The sequence below is a fragment of the Dermacentor albipictus genome, chromosome 5 (assembly GCF_038994185.2).
Source record: "Dermacentor albipictus isolate Rhodes 1998 colony chromosome 5, USDA_Dalb.pri_finalv2, whole genome shotgun sequence".
Classification (NCBI taxonomy): domain Eukaryota; kingdom Metazoa; phylum Arthropoda; class Arachnida; order Ixodida; family Ixodidae; genus Dermacentor; species Dermacentor albipictus.
Window position 1 is genome coordinate 52220844 of NC_091825.1, and position 17943 is coordinate 52238786.

The window sequence follows — 17943 nt, forward strand, 5'->3', positions numbered from 1 at the left end:
CGGTTTCGAGCTGCCACCTAAGCATACGACGGAGAGACGGAGCGAACACGGGCTAACTGCAAAGCCTTCGCTAACTGCAGAGATAGGAGAGATATACATACACGAAATATGTGAAAAGGAACGCCACCAGAGAAAGACGAAACTAAGATGTACCGCAATGTGTGAATGAGCGTCTACAACTTGCGTGGAACACGATGCAGATAACATGCACGCATGAGAGCGCGGCGCGCTGTTCACCGCCGCGAAGAAGCAATCGGGGGACACACACACACAAAAGCTTCAAGCGGTTCACCACGGCTCGCATCACACCGCTTCGCGATGCGGAACGGAGCGTTAGCACCTAAAAAGATAACGCTAGAAGTAAGGAAATCCGGAGATGACCGTATACAGTTGGCTGAGCGAGATAAATTTAAGTCCTCAAGCGCCCGCGTTGAAATCCGTGAAGTCCCCGTAAAGATGGCGGCGAGCGCACATCGCCTCTTTTAGTCGTCTGCTAGCCAGAGAACTTCCAGAGAGCAGCCAGACCAAAATCGTCCTGGCAGGTTCTGGCAGCCCGCGGGTAGCCAGAACCGTCCAGCGCGAGCAAAACGAACGCCCGGCGGAAGTGCGTAGCGCGGTGGGCGGAGCAACCCGAGAAAAACGAAGACGCTCTGGCTGGCTCTGGCAGCCCGCGGGTAGCCAGAAGTGTAAAATCGAAGAAGCCCAGTCGGCGAAAATGGCCGTTAAGTTAAGCTCCGAAGGCGTCGCACTCGAGCGCACTCGAGCGTGCTCCTTTGCAGTTCGGAGCGCGCTAACTTAACGCGCCCATTGTGTTTGACAGTGTGCGGCGCACTTTTAATCACATTTAGGCTTAGTTCGAGTGGCGCCGTCCTGGCGCAGTTAATTTGAGTTACTGCCTCGTCCTGGGAGATGTTTGCGACGATTTCTATGAGCCCCAACATTACTGTAACTTATTTCGGTAGTTTTTGGACACGCTTGCCGTGCCCGGTTTATTGACGCAGTAAGCGAAAACCGGCTCAGCCGTGTGACGCATTTGCGCGTGTACGTGCGTGTACTACGTCGTAGCGCCTAAGACAGACACGTTTTCGCGCATTCTGTGGCCCCCAACACTATTGTAACTACGTTGTTATATTTGGGGTAGTTTAGAAGCACGGTTGCCGCGTCCGGCTTATTGACGCAGTTAGCGAAAAGCAGCTCGGCTGTGTGCCGCAGTTAGTTTCGCGTGTACTGAATCTTACTGGTAGAAGTTCGTGACGCATTCCCTGACCCGAAAAAAGTATTGTAATTTATTTGGTAACTTTTTGGGATATCTTGAGGCTTGCTCGCCGCGCCTGGTGTTGTGAAGCTGTTAGCAAGAAAGCAGGCCGGCCATAGTGAGTTAGTTTTGCGTGTACTGAATTTTAGTGGGACAAGCTTGTGACGCATTTTATAGCCCTGCAACAACATATACCTTCTTTCAGTACTCACGCTTCCCGAAAACGCGACGAGCGATTGCCGAGAGTGATAACACGGAAGTGTTGCATGCGCCGGCAGGACGCGTAAAAGATAACACGGAGGAGCTCAAGAACATGACATTTATGTATTTTGAGCGACTGAAAACAGGCTTTGCACCCACGAGTCTGACTTGAGTGCGAATAGAAGGTATTCTGCGAGCGTGTAACATGGTCTGGCTGAGCCTGTGTTGTAGCCACCTTTGTGTACTTGGCATACCATAGTGTCTACTGAGGCCAAGTTGTTTTGGAAACGCGCAGTCACCCGTGTATTTGTGCACTTAAAGTGCAGGAAATAATGCCCGGGAAAGGAGGGGTGCTTGAAGATCGTATGTTCAGATTTTATGGCATTGTTTGGGAGGATTCTTTGCTGCGAAATGTACGTAAAAGTGAATTTATTTGTAATGCCGCTCATTCACCACTTATGCACGTTTCGCCTCTACACGCAATACTCCTGTTAGGTCAATATACCGAAACGATACATGCTTGTAATTTACTTTCTTTCAGCTGATGGCATCCGGTGGAGCATGGTACGGCAACGACTGCTGCTTACCTGGTGCCACAACTTTGGATGAATGCAGAAGAAGCCCGGAACGAGCATTTATATAGTGCAAAATAAGCATTTCATCATTTCAGAAGACGTTTTTCGTTTTCTTTATGAAATTGCACCTGACAGATTCGGCGCAGTCTTGTAAAGGTCAATCGCAATAATTTCTACTTAATAATGAAACGATTCCACGCCAAGGCCACGCGAGGCTCAGCAGAAGCGAAAAAAAAAATGAATGCAGCGCCGAGCAGCGGAGCCGGCGCGGCGTGTACCAACTGGTGTTCAAAACGCGCGCGCCCAAAACCGAAACCGGAAGGAGTCAACAACATCCGCTTGGTGTGCTACAGTCAATTCGGCCGCTGGGCTCTATGGGAGTGTCCGCTCTTGTTGAAATTTCTTTCTCTATGGTGACGCCCTCTCTGAACTTCTCGTCATCATATTGCGCGCTAGTCCTGCTTGCTTATTAAATATGAAGCATCATTAAATATTGTCTTGCAAGTTTTAATGTATAATCGTGCGGTGCCGGGCGTTAACGCAATGTTTGAAGTAATTAATTATATAATTATATTCATTATAAACCGACAGGTGGTGTCGCAAGCGTAACTGGGTTGCCAGAACCCAGCGCCATGTCGTCTGCTACCAGGAGATTGCACGATGCACGCACCAGGCATGCACTGCGCGCACTTTCAAAGCAGCGAGCGCAGAACCCTGAACTGACTCTTATAAGGAACCTTTGCTAACGTAACATATTGTAACACCTTCGTTGAGGGGAGAGGAAGAGGACAATGGATCTTTTTGGTGGGGAGCGCAGAATGAAACCAATGCTGGACTGCTTTTCCTGGACTCATCCATTTCATCCATCACTTGTAAATAAACACGCCTCGTCCGTAACAGTTTTGTGGTGGAGTTTCTGGGTACTCAACGAAGGCGTTACAATATTAATTTTCCTTTTTTTTCCCCTTTGTCCTTGGTCGGCTTGGACATGACTGGCATGCACGCCGCCACGCTGCCATTATCATTGCGATCTGACTCACGGCGCGTCGCGTGATAAAAACAATGTAGCACGAATTCGCATATTACAATACGCGGGTCCTGTATTGTCTGCGCGAAGTAAAATCGGAGAGTGCCTGCTGACGACGCTCTTTGAAATCTGACAACAAGAATAAAAGTGCGGCACTCATGAACTATAGCAAAAAAGGGCAGCCTGATCATGGATATGTATGCCATCTTCGCACCCTTACTCTGCAGTCTCATCGACGGAACAAGGGAAGAGCTTGAGCTACCGAGGTTGAACCCTTTTGGCTGCTTAGTGGCTATCTGTGTGCTATAGACGCTGGCGATAGCACGGAAATCCGATCTCTTCATGCAAATGTCTCGTTGACATTGGCTTTGGCAGCCGGACAACAACATCTCCACTCAATCGGAGCCACAGCGTAGGTGGGACTTTAAACTTTCGTTTCCAGTTTGCCTCGGCTCTTCCGGAGCAGCCGACGCGGCCACTGTGTCCACGTGATTCCTCATACCACGCCACGCCGATGGCAGCGCCAGCTTTTCCAGTGGTGGAGCTTGCCGCCAATATATTGTCATCCAATGCCACGTTTTGGAGCAAAACGCACGGAACGTTCCTACTATGCGTGAAAGGAGCGCAAAACGTTAATTCTGTTCCGGTACATTCATGGTGCTTTTTGTTTGTATGCGGCTTCCGTTCACCCTATTCTGCTGGTGCTGCTGTCCAACAAATAAACTTTCTCCTATTTTGGCGCAGGCTATAAAAACGTCTGTATTCCTTCACAGCGAAGTTACAGTAGCAAGTTACTCTGATTCTACTTCAGGTAGGCCATAAGTGGTATCATAGGTTGGTAGGCCATAAGCACAATATAGCCGAATGTCAAGTATTGGACGAAAAGAAGGGGATCCGAAGGGCCCGATTTAATAAGAACGCTCGCACGTATTTGTTAGAACCATATGAAAATAACATATAATGAAGAAACGGAAAGCATAGGATAAATTATTTGCAGTCTCTAATTGAAGTGCGAAAATGAGAAGCTAATGGGAAATGGAGTAAAACTCAATTTGCTGACAGTGAGAGCCGAATCCACAACCATTACGCGCGCGTTGCACTGCAAATTGTGATACGGCGACAACGACAGTTCCCACGTCCATGCAGTCTCGGGTATTTATGTATGTATACACCATCTAACCCAAGAAATGTTAACCAGCGCAAAACTTCCACCGCAAAACCAAAGAAAAATCAAAATTATAGGGTTTTACGTGCCAAAACCACGATGTGGTTACGAGGCACGCAGTGCTGGATTACGTGGGGGAGGGGGGTGGTGTTAAGGGGGCTGCAGCCCAGGGCCTCACCTCGGACAGTAGCAGAAGAGGGCCCATTTATTCTAACCTGCTTATTATATGGAACCATGGGCAACGGAACTTCGAGCGACATGTTTGAAGCGAGAAAACCAGAACGAGCAGACGGAGTCCCCCGCCTAATGTAACAGCATGCGTTTAACCTGATGATTTGGGGAGAGCTTGTCGAGCTGCAAAAACAGGAATCCCCCGCCACACCGGCGGGGCCATCTTTCTTACGAAGCGAGGCGCGTTTGCTTGGAAGAGTTTTCGTAGTTTCCTGTCAGTCCCTCTGTCAAGTGCTGCCTGGAGAGGAGGGGCAAGGGGGAAACACCTAAAACATGTGAAGCAGGATGAGGACCTAAATCTTCCTTGCCCCTCGTCACCACCGCGCCACCCTCCACCTCTCAAATAGTTCCGCCGCCGTCCTCATGGAAAGGATGTGCTGCAGTACCCTAGCCTCCCATTCGATTTTTCTTTACCGTGATGGTAATTTGGGGGGGGGGGAGGATGAGTCCGATAGCAGATGATGATGAGTCTGATGGTAGAGTCTAGCCAGGAAAGGAAAGACGTCACACGTGATTTTGTCCGCGTGCCGTGGGGCATGGAATGTTCACTGTTCGGGCTAGAGTTGTGGAAGAGTGAAGGGGGATGTTGGAGAGCTGGACACAGAGGCCTGTCTCCAGGGCCCATTCCTGCCTAGTGGCTCCGCACCCTCGCGCGCGCTCGACGGAAAAAGTAGGTCAGACTGGCCGCAGAACTTTCCAGAAATAAGTAGAAAAATATGACTCAGAGGCGAGGGAGGGCGCGTAACTTCGCCCGCGCTAGGAGTCGCCCTCTCCCCTTCGTTCTCGCGTTCGGCGTCGATGGGGCGAAAGAAAAATTGAGAACCTAGCTCCCAGAACAGACGATTACTCCTAGCCAATAGGAAGGCGAGACCGGAACGGGAGAAGGAGTGAGTTTGTACGCAGGAGGGACTTTGTACATAGGAACTCTATGCGTATGTGAACGCCTGCTTTGGCGCTAGTAACAGACAGACGCGGCGCGCGTCTATAAAAAGAAGTTGATCGCGGGCTGCGATTCATCCCCGAGCTGCCGGTTTAAGCTCGCATAAGCCCGCACGCTGAGGAGCTTCCGGGGGACACACCACACTCGGCCAGCCACGGGCCATGCAGGCAGCGTGCGCCAGTCATCGGGACGGCCGCCGTTGGATACCTGCGGTCGTGTCGGACTGACGAAGTGCGCGGTGAACAATTAGCATCCATTCATGCGAAAATGCTCGGTCGGAAGCATCAAAGTGGAGCTTCTAAAGGAAAGGCGAAGTTAGAAAGAGAAGAGCGTGAAAAGAAGCTACGAACGATGACAAAGTACCTACTGAATGCAGCTTCCGTGGACAAGTATGATCGCTGTACCCAGAGTCCGTGTCAAACTCCCAGTAGTACCGACTGTGCTTCTGTGGAGGACTTGCCAACTCAATCACCACGGTTTCCTGACAAGAAGCAAGGTTTGACTCATCTTGGTTGCCTGTATCCTGTGAAAACGGTGCCAACCTCGGTCGTCCATATTTCTGAGCAACCGACGATAACCGAGCCCTGTCCTGTTCCTGAGTCAGCAACGTCTATGCTACTCGGCCGGGCCCCTGCCACAGAGCTCCAGGTGTCCGGTCCGCCACGCCCGATTTCTACTACTGCTCATCAACTGGTGCCAAACCTCCCCAATGAGTCTCCTTCTACTGACGAGCGCCAGGAAACAACGCTCCAAGAACGGACTCACTTGCTTCCTGTTAGTTTGGCTTCAAATAATCATATTCCCACCCACAAAGTGTGCCTCGAGAGGACGAATGAGACGGCTTCTCGTTCGTTGCGAGATTCTCCGAAGTTCTCGATTCTTTCTAATGGCTAAGTGACCGGACGTTATTACTGACAGCTTTTGGAGTGTATGCTTTGAGAAATGACCATTGTATTTTCAAAATCGGGAAGAACGTTTTCCGTCTTCCGAAAGGCAATACAAAACTCAGAAACGCTATATGTCACCTCATATTTTTCGTGCCAAAGGCTGTAAATGGGGAGGCATACGAGCGACACCGGTTAATGTACTCGGAGTGCAAAGATTCCGTTTACTGTTCCATGTGCAAACTATTTTCGATTTCAAGCAATCCCAGTGCTTTCACCACGCACGGCTTTTCTGATTAGAAAAGAGCAGAAGGAAATGTTTGCGCACATGAAAATAGCGTCGAGCACAGGAACTACGTGGCAGCATGACTCGCCCGCTCTAACTCGAGCAGCACAATTGACAAGGAGCTGGTTAAGCATCTTGTGACTGAGACCGCTTACTGGACAGAGGTGTTGAAGCGCGTAGTCGTTGTAGTTAAGCTTCTAGCTGAGCGCAACCTAGCGTTTAGGGGCAGTGAGGAGATTTTTGGTTCACCAAGAAATGGCAATTATGTGGGAGTGCTTGAGGCCATTGCCAAGCTTGATCCCTATCTAGAGGAGCACATCAAACGCTACGGGAACAAAAGAAAAAGTCACCAATCGTATCTGTCAAAAACCATTTGTGATGAATTTATCGAGCATATGGTAAATGCTGTCAAGAAATTAACGCCTCGTTGACGAAGTGAAACGCGCAAAATACTTCTCTTTAATTGTTGATTCGACTCCAGACCTTACGTTGATCAGCTGTCAGTTGTTTTACGATACTATTTAATTGGGAAAGTGTACAAACGCTTTCTTGGATTTGTTCCAATTGAATCGAATACCGGCTTGTATCTTTTCGATACCGTGATGTCCCTCTTGACGACCAATGGCATCTCACTTGATGATTGTAGGGGCCAAGCTTATGATAATGCGAGTGATATGTCAGGAAAATACAAAGGACTGCATGCTCAAATCAAACACCTGAACGAATTGGCAGTCTACGTCCCGTGTGTTGGTCATTCACTGAACTTAGTTGGCATGTGTAGCGTTGACAGTTGCCTTGAGGCAGCCAATTTTTCACTGTAATTCAGAGGTTATGTGTTATTTGCTGCCTCACCTAAGCGATGGAGGTATCTTCTGGACAGCATGGGCGGAACTGGCCAGCTTGTTTTGAAAAGTCTCTCTGAGACCAGGTGGTCCAGACAGGCTGAATCATGTAAGGCCATTCTTAAAAAATTCAATGCAGTCTAATTGTGTTGCCTTGAAGCTAATCAATGAACGAGGAAGAAAACGGTGACACTAGGAACGAAGCGCACTCTCTCTTCAAGAAAATGACAAAACTAGAGACTGCATTCATGGCGATTTTCTGGAGTGAAATCTTGGAGCGCTTTGACAAAACGAGCGTCGCACTTCAGAAACCAGGCCTAGACATTTCAACTGCTGTAGACCTGCTGAGCTCTCTAGAAGGCTTTGTTAATTCTTTACAACCTCTCTTTGATACCTTTGAAGAGAGAGCACGCACGCTAAGTACCGATCAATCTTATCAGGACGAGGGCAAACGCATCGTTTTGAGTAAGCACCCGGACGGAAAAAGTGATAGTGCTACAATGTAGAAAAAAGTTTATCGTAGATACCTACAATGTTGTACTTTACAGTCTAGGCTCTGCTTTGCAAGTGCGAAAGGCTGCCTAACTGAACTCTGCGAAAGGTACGGATTCTTAAAATTGCTAACAGAAGTTCGGAGCGAGGCCTCTCTGGCACAGCAGGCTGAGAAGTTGGCGAAAACCTACAAAAATGATTTGGAGCCAGCATTTTCCGCTGAAATCGTTCAGTTTGCGAACTTTCTGCACAAATCTGTGTACCAGGACACGAGTCCCCTGTGAATAATGAAGTTGCACTGCACGAAAGAAAGCTTATTGATGTGTTTCCGAACACCTTTCTATTGCTTTGCGAATGTACTTAAGCATACCCGTGGCAAACTGTGAGACCGAACGATCGTTTTCCAAGTTGTCGCTGATAAAAAATCGCATTACGAAGCGAAGTCCGCCATGGCGTATTAACAGGAGTGGCTGCAGGAGTGAGCGCACGCTGGCAAGCGTGCGTGTGGTCTGAACTTAATTTTCGCGTGGTTTAAGGCAAGTTAGGCGTTCTAAACTAGTCGAAATTAGCGATACCCGACAACGCCGAAAGACAGGGTTTAATTCCTACGCGGGCGGTCGCGGCCGAGCGTACGTGAGCAGACGATTGTCGGCTTCTCCCGGAAGCACGAAATTATTGTCGAAATTCTAAAGCAGATTTTCGCTTATTTGAGCCTACACAATAACAGTAGGGAAGAAGCGCACTGATTCAAACCCCCTTCTTGATTGATGCTACCTATTGGTCAATATCCGCGTACGGTATTGGGCTACGTTACGAAATAAAGGGTACGTTCAGAAAAGAGTGAGGCTTCTGTTGAAAAGAGAGCGTTCGAGAGAAAGGTGACTGTGCTCAGCTTGCGAGCTCAACGCACTGCGCACGACTGGAAAATTCAGCTGAGATGTTCACAGCAGCGTATATGCCAACCGCGGACTGCGTCTTTTCACCAAGCCTGGTTCAAAGCCCCTTTTAAAGGTTTCCATTCCTACTCCTGAGTGATATCACGGCCCTCGCTGATGTTTCACGATGCTTGAATGTGCTTGAATCATGCGACCATAAAATTCGAATGATTCTGGCTAACGGAGGGGCCGCGCGTCGATGACGCATCGCGCGCTCGACACGTGCAGTCACCGATTTTATTGCCGCGCAAGGACTATATCGCAAAGCCAATGAGTCGCTACATCAGAAATGTGCATACCAACATTTACGACTGCGCTACAACCACGGAACAAACTGACTTTAAAGGATATGTGTGCCGTACGCGCGCATTTAAGCAAGTAGCGGCTAGCAGACGACGTGACGCGCCAACCACACTATCGTGCTCCAGCCAGTGTCCGCAAGAGGGCCGGTGACTCCACTCCATCTCGCGGCCGACATGCTGACGTATGCTGCCCGAAGCAACGCCTATCCAAGAGGTTGCTTCGGGCAGCATACGCCATTTGCAGTCGACGTGTAACGTCGTTTGCGGTGACACGGCCCAAAGGAAGCCGATTTCTCTGCAATGAAACGGTGGCGCCATCCGTCACCGCTTGGCTTGTTTTGCCGTGCGGCGATAGAAGGCGCGGTGACAAATGGCACTGCAATTTTTCTTCTAGGAGGAGGGCAAAACCAGAACATTATTTTTCATTTTAGTTGGGGCTCAGGCAGCCGTCTAGGGCTTCAAACAGCAGGGAAAATTTTTGCGTTGCCATACATTTTCTCTATAGATCTATTTTTGGCCATCTTTGTAATTGTCCATAAATTTTTATTTCCATGCTCATGCATCGAAGAATTTTTTTTTTTCATCGGTTCACTTCAATAATTTTTAGCCTTGTTTCTCTTATCTCCTGCTACATGACATCGACGAGCTATTTCTGATCACAGACCACTTCAGGAAGGGCCTCTACATTTTCCTCTGTACGTGCCTTCTTGCAATATCTACTATTTGCTGGTCATTTATTCCTAAATATTACGCTGCTGTTGCTTCCTGTCTTGCTCCAGTATTTTCCCCAAAGTTTCAGGTTATACGTTCATAATCGCTGCTTGTATGTTTTCAATCTTCGTCTAACGTCATTAGGTCAAATCTTCCTAAACCATTTCTCAGACGACGGTGTACTAGAGACACGAGTGCCTATTTTCGCATTGGCACATTACCTATCCAGGACACTTAGTCTTCCTGTTTACTATTAAAACGTTGTGCGTCACAGAGATTTGGCATAGACAACCATTGGAAACGGTATATCGATATGGATTCATCATGAGTGCACTCATATCTCCTATACTACTTCCACCCACCCTGATATTCTGCTCATTGATATTACCTCTGATGCAGCACTCATTCTTTATTTTGTTCTCTGCTATCACTCTACTGTCCATATGATGATGTTGACAATGATGTCTTATGTAATGGCACAAGCCCACTGTGGGAAATAGGCCACAAACTGGGTGCTAATATAATAAAAAAAAAAACATGTATAAGCTACTCCCAGCAGCGTCTTCTTACCTTTTCATGTGCTGCTAATCGATAAGAGCTCCTTACATATGTCTCTTATACCCATTTCATAAAAAGCCAACAAACAAAAACACTGCAGATAACACAGGGGAAATTACTTGTACTTACTAATTGAAATAAAGAAATTATACATTAATGAAATTTAAAGTGAATGCAAAAACAACTTGCCACAAGTGGGGAACGATCCCACATCTTCGCATCGATCATTCCTCACCTGCGGCAAGTTGTTTTTTCATCTACTTTCAATTTCACTAATTTATAATTTCTCTATTTCAATTAGCAAGTACTAGTAATTTCCCCTGTGTTGTCCTTGGTGCCTTTGTTCGTTGGCTTCTTATGATATGATTAAAAAAAATCGGGCCACTTGGTTAACCCACTTTCTTGTTCTTATACCCATAGAGTTAGTAGAACAACTCTAGAGGAAAAGCTGGGCCGGAAAAGTGGGAACCTCTAGGGCGCCGCCCTGTTGCTACTGGTCAATGTGGCCAGCGCAATTACTATTGAAAAAGCTGAGAACAAGTACAGTTCACCTTATGCTTTGTCATCTAAAAACGCATACCTGATGGCTTTATGAAGGCGGTACGTTAATATTAAGTTTACAGAAAGCGATCGCTAAGTCCGTGACTTATGAAAATCACGATGTACGCATTCATGCAATAAAAGATGACGCGAATTTCGGTTTCGAATCTGTTTTTTGGATGCGTAGTAGTTTCGTTTAGGTTTGACATATGCGATCGCGCGTCGACATCGGACGCTATGGCACACTCGTGCCTTATGTGCCACCGAAGCCCCGAAGTGGTCTGGCATATACCTTCACATGTAAGTAAACGAATGTATCTCCTTGTTGAGAATATCACGCGAGTAGGCAGCTCTTGTGGTACATCACAATCGTTTGAGAAGCGTCACAGTAGAGCATTTTTCTGCATCCGGAGCGGTGTTTTTATTTGCAGGTTTCCCTTCAGTAGGAAATTGCTGGACAGGCGGACCAGCGCACCGGAATTGTACTGGCGAAGCCACAAGCAACTCAAAGAATCTGTTTAATTGTTGCACTTTGAACAATCATGCTTCTACAAAGGCCACAGCAGATCAACAGCCTGATGCCGAGTATTTCTGTGCCACGAAGTAATCAAGAGGCGAGTGCCTAATGCGGACGAAATCGAGTGCATCGAGACTTAGAACGACAGAAAGCTGAGCTAGTTGGTAAGGATTCATTATGCAAAACAGAGGTGAGGCGTGCAGACAGGACACAAGAGTAGAGAAGTGGGCGGCGCTCGTGTTGTTTACTAAATACTCTACTCTTGTGTCCTGTCTGCACGCCTCACCTCCGTTTTGCATAACGAGTGCATCAACCCACATATTAATAGCGTAGGCATTTTGTTAACTGTGCAATATTTTCAACACTTCCTTGCATGCCATTTCATGTGGAATATCTTTTCTGGTCACAAATTTGTGCAGCGAATCTATTTGCATGATCGACTCCGGGCCTGTTGGACCGTTCACTTGCACTTGATGCTGAGTCTTTTACATGTATCCATAAACTGCAGATGTGCACATCTGGGGGTGCGATCTTGTACGCGTTCCAAAATAGAACGGAGGCGGTCCGTTCCACCGAGCCGCACATGGTTGGTCAGTTTGAAAGGTGAAGAACGCCAGGACGTCAATTGCGAAGTGATATCTGCTGTCAATCATTCCGTGTTGTCTGCTACCGGACAAACGCAACGGAACGGACTGCCAATTTCGCGACGGAAAGAACGGACCGCCTCCGTTCGAGTTCGGAACGCGTACAAGATCGCACCCCAGATCCCTGCGAGCATTTTCAAAATTCAATTATTATAGACAACAGGCACATATGCAATACTGACATAATCTCAAATACCACTAAGCAGCTGGGACACATTTTTGTTGACCATACTCGCAGGTAAAATAAGTACATCATGTGGACAGCTCCAGCTCATTTTCCTTAAGTCAGTGTATACAAGGGTTATGCAAAAATAATTTTTTTCTTGCGAACCGATTATTTTGCTGTATAAGCAAGAGAACCCACCACGTTAGTGTAACGTATCTTGTGCATCACACTAATATGTGCTTTCATTTACCAAGTGAGATGAGTTACTTTTATGGCTCATTCAGTCATATCACACTGCAAGCTGCATTCATCAATCTTCGATTGGATTTTGCAAATGTTTAATGAAACATGTTTCCCTTTTATGCAGATATGCAATGGCAAGCCCTTCCATGTGTTCCAAAAGTAAAATTTAAGCTCTAAATTAAATAAGATATTTCTAGTCAGAAACAAGCAAAAATGGTGACTGCAGAGTATCAGAAGCCCAAGGTACAGAAATGATGAGAAGTGTCGAATGATTTTAAGGAAAGAGTCGTATTTGAAAATGCAAGACTCTTTAGTGGAGGTCAAGCAAGTCAATATAGGTAGAATACTCTGCAAAATTATGCGAGTGAGGGGATTTCGAACAATGGGTCAGGAAATGCATTGTTTTTCTGCAAAACAAAAGCTGATTGCCATTGCATAAGTCACTTTAGCATCATGATAAATTCAGAAATAAACCAAAAAACAAGACACCCAAAAATAAAAAAACCATTTAATGATATTCCAGCAGAACTTTTTGTTGGGCTAGTTGGTGCATATTACTGAAGTACTATAGCGCCATACAGACGACACAAGAAGAGGCACGAACATAAGCGCTCGTCCGTGTGTCGTCTGTTTGGCACTATAGTACTTCAGCCATTTAATGATGCTCTCTCCACACTGGGATAAATAAAAACAAACACATCACATCTAATGTGGACATATCAGATGCCTTGTGAAACACTAAAGGAATAATTCAGTTTCGAGCTATGGCACTTGCCGCATAGATGTGGGGTGGCCTTGCACCAATAGTGATAGTTACCACTGCATTTACAAATTGAAAGCATTCGTGCAGACAAGGATGATTCTTTATATTTTTGGCTACCACTTCAAATGCATCCACCAAGTGTTACAATGCTGCATGCAGCCATACTAAGGATCTCGCAACAACACCTGCAGGTAAAAAGCAGAAGCAGTCAAAGTGCTGGTGTGTTCTGGACACTATGTTTGAAAACTTTTAGGCAAGAAGAGTGCAAGAAGCAGACATAACTGCATTTAATTCCATAATTCCCCATTTAAATGGCCTTTTCTTTTTGCTTAGACAATGCCTACGCCTAGCCACAGCAGCTCCCTCATACAGACTCCACAAACCAAGAGGCCGTGGAGGCAAATGCAGGTAAGAGACAATAAGCAATAGCACTGGTATCGACATTCATCTAATTTCTTTTTATTTCATTTAGGCAGCCAGCACACCTCGAACAGCCACCTTGACTGCGGGTGTGTCACCCTAGTCGCCAAGGAAACATTTGAGGGAAAGTGACAGGCAATGTGAACAGCCACTTCTCCATGTAAACAATACTCTTTCTCTCGGATGACTCCTACGCCTCACCACGCCAGCACACTTGTGCACAAAGATGCCGCAGAGGCACGTGCAGGTCAGAGGCAAGAAGCAGTGGCACTGGTGTCGACATTTACCCAATTTCTTTTTCTTGCACTGAGGCAGCCAGCACACCTCGAACAGCCACCTTGACTGCGGCTGTGTCAGTAGATTCCTGTTGTACATATGCTCATAATAAACTTCAGTAAACCTGAACTTCATAATAAACTTGAAGGCAAATGGGACATTGATGCATTGTATTTTTGAACATTTATTGTACACATACAATACATGTTATACTTTGCAGTGCTACAGAGCGTATTTTGAAGCTTCCCCCTATATTTTGCACCTTTAATTACGTATGTGTTGTGTGGCCCTCAATGCAGTTCATGTTGTAGCAGCTGCTTTGTCTGTGTATCGCACATTGGCTTAAGCTCGTGATATCCACATACTTCTCTCACATATACAAAATAAAGTTCTATGTAGTCCTCAGTGTTACAACAAAAAATGAAAGTAAACAATCCGATCGTGGAATTATGTTTATTACAGTGATTCCTACGACAGTTACTGAGAAGTTGACAACTTGAACTGGTCAATCGGTCCATAGCCGCCTCTATTTTTCAAAAATAAAGGAGGCTATGATCCGTCATGGCAAGGAATTGTATGTATACATAAAAAAGGGGGTATGTGTGTGTTCGTAGTGGGGGTATAGGATTAGGGCGGTACGAAAAAATGTACCAACACCGTCCTCTAGACCCATTCCGTTAAGGTACCGTAACAAAGCGTATTATGCATAAAGTTCATACAACCAACTCTGATATTACTACAGACGCCAGGCGACGCGAGCTACATTTGTCATGATGCATTCGCGACTGCACCGGATGCCCTCCACATTATTCTCGTTAATCGTGCTCACTGCGCCGAGGCAAAAGAAAGACAATGGGCGCAGGTGCCTTTAAAGTATCTCGACCTTGCGAGGCACGGCTGCGCGTGCCTGGGGAGCTGTCCGTGCGAACACTCCCTGGCACACACCTGCCTCGGCGGCCCCAACCTACGTACCGTTCTGCTTCGAGCTTTGATCCCCCCACTGTCCCTCGGGTGCCCTGGAGTTCCTGCGCCGCCTGCTCTACTATCATCTCAGGTGCTCTCCTGAGACTTCCGTTTGTCGGTTACATGTGCCCTACAGCTGGATCATTACTTATAATAATAAAAAACCCGATCTATCGTCACGACGATAGATCGCGAAAGCGGCTTTTGCAACATACCGCGCCCGTGCGAAGATAATTACGGAACGCCAACGAGGAATCTGACCACAGCTTCGAGCTCGTAACGTCGTCGAGTGACACTCCTGCAACAGGCGTGACCGCTGAAAACCGCATACCGCCAGAAACTTGAACAGGATCATCCCTCGGTTGCATAACTGCCAGCTGTACGGCCAACATGGACCACACCCACACCATCCCGCAACATAGAATAAAGAACCGACTTATAAAGCCCAAACACACGGCTGCACGCACACATCACAACATCACAAGCGAGACGCCATGCTGCTACGCTGCTACTGTTGCCGGATTAAAACTGACTACTATCACCAAGTCTAGCAAGCGTCTCAGGAGCTGGCAACCTCGGCGCGTAGCAACATGGCGGCGCTCTTGAGGTTCCCGATTTTAATGCATGGGCCCTATGGGTAGCTTGTCCTCTAGAGTCAGTATAGTAACTCTATGCTTATACCCATTGCCACTTCGTATACTTCGCATAATGAGCATGACTCCACCTTTCCTCGATTAAGTCATTCCATAGCATTCATCTCATACAAAATTTTCAATAACAAGTGGCTGCTCCAATTCTCTTAGACGGGTTTCAGTCAAGGCATACACGCTAACTTCATAGTTCAGCTGCATTTGAATTTCCAGCCATTTATCCCCCTTGAGATCAAAAAAATTCAATTGTGTGTAACAAATCGTGTGCTCTCCATACGTCTTCTTTCTGCATCTTTCTTAGCTCCTTGTGTTTTACTTCTGCTCATTTTGTGTGTCGCTATATATTCAATACTATGCTACTTTAGGAGTGCCTGGGGCACAGGGCAGGTTCTGTATGTTTCCGCGTTTCCGTCCGGTTACTGATGTACTCTCACATTCTCCACTCCCTCCAGTCAATTGTGTGTAGCAAGATGAAGTTGGCAAGCCCTGAAGTAGTTCCGCCCTCTGTTGTATACTTCTAGAAGCACATTCTCTCATCTCTCTGGATCAGCTAGAGCTCAGTCTAGGTTTTTAGCGCGCTACTCTATCGTGGGCATGGTTGCGCCGCACGGGCATGTATCCGCAGATGGGAGAGGTGGCTGCGGGACTTTGTGTGATTATTCGCTAAAAAAAATTACGGCAGAACTCATCTTGCGAAGACTGTTGCCAGTAATGTGAATAGCAAGAGAGCACTGTAACTCCAGAGCATATTCCTGAAGTCACATTTATTTCACACATGTATTGAGGTAAGTCCGCGACTTTGTTAGTTGCTTTGGCTATGTGCCACATACACCGATATAGTCCCACTTTGCTATGGCACTCGTTTGACAAGGTCGGCCATGAGCATAGAGGCATTATGACCACATCGATCAAACTATAAAAAGGCATGTAAGGAAGACGATGTGACCATGATAAGATGTTGATTCTTAAATTATGAGGGTGGTTTAACGACAACATGAGGGAAAGGAGATGACAGCAACTGTATGATGACAATAGCGTAACGATGATGGTATGACGACAACCAGATGAAGCTATATATAATGGTGATGATGGCATGACCAAGATAACACAAGGACGACAGTATGACAATAGATGCATGATAACGTCTGTGTAATGACAACGCAATAACAATCATGGCATGAAAACGGCGCCATAATCATGATTGAATGACAACTGCACAATTACGATAAAATTATGAACAAGGAATGATGTCGATGGAACAACGAAAGTGGTATGGTGACAGTGGCATGATGACAATGGGATGACAATGTGATGAGAGTCAGATATCGAATTAACAATGATGATCATGGAATGATAGCAACAGCATCCCCACAACGGTATGACAACTAACACATGACAACAACTGTATGACCACAATAGTATGACAACAGCATGAGAACATTGGGATAACGATGAGTGTATGACAATGGCATCAGAACATTGGGATGTTGATGAATGTATGACAATGGCGTGACGATGGCTGCATCGAGAAACTTGTATGGTGACCCAAGCAATTAGACGTAAACCACGACATCGGAATAAAAAGCAAGACAACAACACCATGACGAGAGTCAGATCACAAAGCTTGAATGACAATGATTGAACAACCACGACAGCATCATATGGTAGGGTGACAGTGAATGCATAATGACTGTATGACGACGATGGCACGTCGAATGAAGAACAAAGATGGAACAATGGTGATGCATTGACCACGACGGCATCACGACCACGAGCCCATACCTAGTGGCCCAAGCTATTAGACTGCTTAGGCCCCTGGGTCGGGGTAGGAAGCTCAATGACGACGGCACTACGACAGTAAGATACGACGAACTTTGATTGAGGTTATGGAACTACCACAACAGTATCCCGACCAAGAGCACATACCTTGTTGTCCAAGCAGGTAGACAATATGGGCCACTGGGTTGGCGTAAGAGGCTAGATAGATAGTAGGCACAAAATGGCTGAAGTAGGCGAAGAACGCTATTCGCCTTAATATCTTGCCGCAGCGCAAGCTTGCTATGCCTCTTCAGGTCAGCGCTATCACTGAAGCGTGCGCATCAGAATGCAACTAGGTAGGAGAAACAAAACGAAGATAGTAATGCGATGACCATGCTAAGAGTGCATTATCCCTGTCATTTTATTCCCTATACAGCATAACCAAAAATAAACCGTTGTGACATTAATTTTATAATATCGAAGAAAAAAACCCAACACTGACCGGGTTAATACTAAGTGAATAAGCACGTGGTGTCACACACTCAAAGACACTCGCAAACAGAATTCTCTTGACAACCAGGTGATACACTCACCGCCAC

The 17943-nt window shown here is 46.5% G+C and overlaps 1 long non-coding RNA gene across 2 annotated transcripts; it reads left to right on the forward strand.

Annotated features, from left to right (window-relative positions):
• The first annotated feature begins 11158 nt into the window (after nt 1-11158).
• Nucleotides 11159-14131, forward strand: LOC135899212 (uncharacterized). Of its 2 annotated transcripts, XR_010563561.1 has the most exons (4): nt 11159-11244; nt 11376-11625; nt 13611-13685; nt 13750-14131. It is a non-coding gene; the product is annotated as an uncharacterized lncRNA (long non-coding RNA). The 2 variants fall into 2 exon arrangements; XR_010563560.2 differs by having other exon boundaries at nt 11170-11625.
• The last annotated feature ends 3812 nt before the right edge of the window (nt 14132-17943 follow it).